This window comes from Entelurus aequoreus, linkage group LG20 (assembly GCF_033978785.1).
Source record: "Entelurus aequoreus isolate RoL-2023_Sb linkage group LG20, RoL_Eaeq_v1.1, whole genome shotgun sequence".
NCBI classification, from domain to species: domain Eukaryota; kingdom Metazoa; phylum Chordata; class Actinopteri; order Syngnathiformes; family Syngnathidae; genus Entelurus; species Entelurus aequoreus.
The window spans coordinates 51276132-51281131 of record NC_084750.1 but is presented as its reverse complement, the minus strand read 5'-3'; positions in this window follow the sequence as shown (position 1 = coordinate 51281131).

Genomic DNA, 5000 nt, shown 5'->3' with positions numbered 1-5000 from the left:
ACTTGGAAAAAATCGAGAGAAGGCAAAAAGAGGTGCTTTTTAGCCTCTCTCGATTTTGTACTTAGAAAAAATCCCAGAATTTTTTTTTTTTCCCCCGTTTTTTTTCTAAGTGTCTGATCGAGAGAAGGTAAAAAGAGGGGATTTTTAGCCTCTCTCGATTTTGTACTTGGAAAAATCGAGAGAAGGTAAAAAGAGGTGCTTTTTAGCCTCTTTCGATTGGGTACTTAGAAAAAATCCCCCACTTCCCCTGTGACTTTGCAGGGTGCGCCCTGGCCATGCTGGGTGCCTGCTGGCACCCCGGGGCTCGGCTGGAACGCGGCGGGACTTGCTGCACTCCAGCCTGGGTGTGATTTTTGCTCATTTTCATGACTTTTTCCCCGACTTTCCCCACTTACCCTGTGACTTTGCGGGGTGCGTCCTGGCCATGCTGGGTGCCTGCTGGCACCCCCGGGCTCGGCTGGAACGCGGCGGGACTTGCTGCACTCCAGCCTGGGTGTGATTTTTGATCATTTTCATGACTTTTTCCCCAACTTTCCCCACCTTTCCCCACTTCCCCTGTGACTTTGCTGGGTGCGTCCTGGCCATGCTGGGTGCCTCCAGGCACCCCTGGGCTCGGCTGGAACGCGGCAGGACTTGCTGCACTCCAGCCTGGGTGTGATTTTTGATCATTTTCGCGACTTTTCCCCAGACTTTCCCCACTTCCCCTGTGACTTTGCTGGGTGCGCCCTGGCCACGCTGGGTGCCTGCTGGCACCCCCGGGCTCGGCTGGAACGCGGCGGGACTTGCTGCACTCCAGCCTGGGTGTGATTTTTGATCATTTTCATGACTTTTTCCCCAACTTTCCCCACTTCCCCTGTGACTTTGCTGGGTGCGTCCTGGCCATGCTGGGTGCCTCCAGGCACCCCTGGGCTCGGCTGGAACGCGGCGGGACTTGCTGCACTCCAGCCTGGGTGTGATTTTTGATCATTTTCATGACTTTTTCCCAGACTTTCCCCACTTCCCCTGTGACTTTGCTGGGTGCGCCCTGGCCATGCTGGGTGCCTCCAGGCACCCCTGGGCTCGGCTGGAACGCGGCGGGACTTGCTGCACTCCAGCCTGGGTGTGATTTTTGCTCATTTTCACGACTTTTCCCCCAGACTTTCCCCACTTCCCCTGTGACTTTGCTGGGTGCGCCCTGGCCACGCTGGGTGCCTCCAGGCACCCCTGGGCTCGGCTGGAACGCGGCGGGACTTGCTGCACTCCAGCCTGGGTGTGATTTTTGACCATTTTCACGACCTTTTCCAGACTTTCCCCACTTTTCTACCCCACTTCCCCTGTGACTTTGCTGCATGCGTCCTGGCCACGCTGGGCACCTCTTGGCACCCCTGGACTTGGGTGGAACGCGGCGGGACTTGTGGCACTCAAATGTGGGTGTGATAAGGAAAAAAACTAGCCGTCAACGGCAAATTTTTAAAATCGGTCTCCAAACTAGGGCACGCGGGCCGAAGCGGTACGCCGGAATCCGGCCCCCGGATTTTTGTGGATTTTTATTATTTCTTTGGACATGTCGTGCATCCCTGGACTCGGGTGGGCGGCTGCGGGACTTGTGGGACTCGAACCTGGGTGTCATTTTGGACCATTTTCGGGACTTTTGCCTACTTTTCCCACTTTTCCCCCCCACTCACAGTGTGACTTTGCTGGGGGCGCTTTGGACATGCCGGGCACCCTTGGACTCGGGTCACCTGCTGCGGGACTTGTGGCACTCAAACCTGGGTGTCACCTGGGTGTGATTTTGGACCATTTTCGGGACTTTTGCCTACATTTCTGAATTTCCTCCCCCACTCACAGTGTGACTTTGCTGGGAGCCTTGTGGACACGTCGGGCATCCCTGGACTCGGGTGACCGGCTGCGGGACTTGTGGCACTCAAACCTGGGTGTGCTTTTAGAACATTTTGGGGATTTTTGCACACTTTCCCAACTTTTCTTCCCCACTCACAGTGTGACTTTGCTGGGGGGGGGCGCTTTGTACATGTCGGGCACCCTTGTACTCGGGTGACCGGCTGCGGGACTTGCTGCACTCAAACCTGGGTGTGCTTTTAGAACATTTTGGGGATTTTTGCACACTTTCCCAACTTTTCTTCCCCACTCACAGTGTGACTTTGCTGGGGGGCGCTTTGTACATGTCGGGCACCCCAGGACTCGGGTGACCTGCTGCGGGACTTGTGGCACTCAAACCTGGGTGTGCTTTTTGAACGTTTTGGGGATTTTTGCACACTTTCCCAACTTTTCTTCCCCACTCACAGTGTGACTTTGCTGGGGGGCACTTTGGACATGTCGGGCATCCCTGGACTCGGGTGACCTGCTGTGGGACATGTGGCACTCAAACCTGGGTGTGATTTTAGAACATTTTGGGGATTTTTGCACACTTTCCCAACTTTTCTTCCCCACTCACAGTGTGACTTTGCTGGGGGGCGCTTTGTACATTTATAATTATGACATTAATTTATGGCCCCAAAAGGCCTCACATTGCCCGGGAAGACCTGACGGACGCCTCGGCGTCACCGAAATACTACAAACTGTTTAAAATGGGGGCCCCAAAAGGCCTGGAAATGATGCCTTTAATGCTGGAAAATAATGCATTTCTTTAGGGGTGCAATTGCGGCCGGAGTCCACGGGAGGGCTCCAATTCCCCGCTGTCCTCTTGCAGTGTAAGAGGGTTGCTGTTTTCTGTCTGAAAATAGGGCCCCAAAAGGCATCCAGGGCCCCTAATGACAGTAATTTATGGCTCCAAAAGGCATCACATTGCCCGGGAAGACCTGACGGACGCCTCGGCGTCACCGAAATACTACAAACTGTTTAAAATGGGGCCCCAAAAGGCCTGGAAATGATGCCTTTAATGCTGGAAAATAATGCTTTTTTTTTTTTTTATAGGTGCAATTGCGGCCGGAGTCCACAGGAGGGCTCCAATTCCCCGCTGTCCTCTTGCAGTGTAAGAGGGTTGCTGTTTTCTGTCTGAAAATAGGGCCCCAAAAGGCATCCAGGGCCCCTAATTAACAGTAATTTATGGCCCCAAAAGGCCTCACATTGCCCGGGAACACCTGACGGACGCCTCGGCGTCACCGAAATACTACAAACTGTTTAAAATGGGGCCCCAAAAGGCCTGGAAATGATGCCTTTAATGCTGGAAAATAATGCTTTTTTTTTTTTTTTTTTTTTTTTTTTTAATAGGTGCAATTGCGGCCAGAGTCCACGGGAGGGCTCCAATTCCCCGCTGTCCTCTTGCAGTGTAAGAGGGTTGCTGTTTTCTGTCTGAAAATAGGGCCCCAAAAGGCATCCAGGGCCCCTAATTAACAGTAATTTATGGCCCCAAAAGGCCTCACATTGCCCGGGAACACCTGACGGACGCCTCGGCGTCACCGAAATACTACAAACTGTTTAAAATGGGGCCCCAAAAGGCCTGGAAATGATGCCTTTAATCCTGGGTGCATTTAGGGCCGGAGTCCACAGGAGGGCTCCGGTCCCCCACTCTTTTTGATGACCTATGGCCCCCAAAAGGCCTCGCATTCGACCGGGAAGACCTGATGGACTCCTCGGCGTCACCGAAATACGCCAAACTGTCTGAAAATAGGGCCTCTAATGACATCACTTGGCCCGTTTTTTAGGTTTCACCTGCGGGGATTAAATGCTCGTTCCCAAGCACGACGCCGCATTTTCTCCACAGAGTGCTGGTACCCTAAAATGACTTCCAGCTTGGAGAGGGACTAAATTTGACCTCCTGACCCCGGCGGGGAACCAAGGCAGGTCGGCCTTCTTAAAGGGCCGGGCACCTAGACACTTAGGCAAATTCACGACTTTTTTTGGGTGACTTCCAGCAAGGAGAGGGACTAATTTTGACCTCCTGACCCCGGCGGGGAACCAAGGCAGGTCGGCCTTCTTGTTCCCAAGCACCACGCCGCATTTTCTCCACGGAGTGCTGGTACCCTAAAATGACGACACTTAGAAAAAATCCAGCCATTCTTAAATGACTAGAGAGTCATGGCTACTCCCGCTTTTACCCCAGCTTTACACTTAGGCAAATTCACGCCTTTTTTTTTCGGGGACTTCCAGCAAGGAGAGGGACTAAATTTGAATTCCTGGCCCAGGTGGGGAACCAAGGGTGGTCGGCCTTCTTAAAGGGCAGGGCACCTAGACACTTGGGCAAATTCACGACTTTTTTTGGGTGACTTCCAGCAAGGAGAGGGACTAATTTTGACCTCCTGACCCCGGCGGGGAACCAAGGCAGGTCGGCCTTCTTGTTCCCAAGCACCACGCCGCATTTTCTCCACGGAGTGCTGGTACCCTAAAATGACGACACTTAGAAAAAATCCAGCCATTCTTAAATGACTAGAGAGTCATGGCTACTCCCGCTTTTACCCCAGCTTTACACTTAGGCAAATTCACGCCTTTTTTTTTCGGGGACTTCCAGCAAGGAGAGGGACTAAATTTGAATTCCTGGCCCAGGTGGGGAACCAAGGGTGGTCGGCCTTCTTAAAGGGCAGGGCACCTAGACACTTGGGCAAATTCACGACTTTTTTTGGGTGACTTCCAGCAAGGAGAGGGACTAATTTTGACCTCCTGACCCCGGCGGGGAACCAAGGCAGGTCGGCCTTCTTGTTCCCAAGCACCACGCCGCATTTTCTCCACGGAGTGCTGGTACCCTAAAATGACGACACTTAGAAAAAATCCAGCCATTCTTAAATGACTAGAGAGTCATGGCTACTCCCGCTTTTACCCCAGCTTTACACTTAGGCAAATTCACGCCTTTTTTTTTCGGGGACTTCCAGCAAGGAGAGGGACTAAATTTGAATTCCTGGCCCAGGTGGGGAACCAAGGGTGGTCGGCCTTCTTAAAGGGCAGGGCACCTAGACACTTGGGCAAATTCACGACTTTTTTTGGGTGACTTCCAGCAAGGAGAGGGACTAATTTTGACCTCCTGACCCCGGCGGGGAACCAAGGCAGGTCGGCCTTCTTGTTCCCAAGCA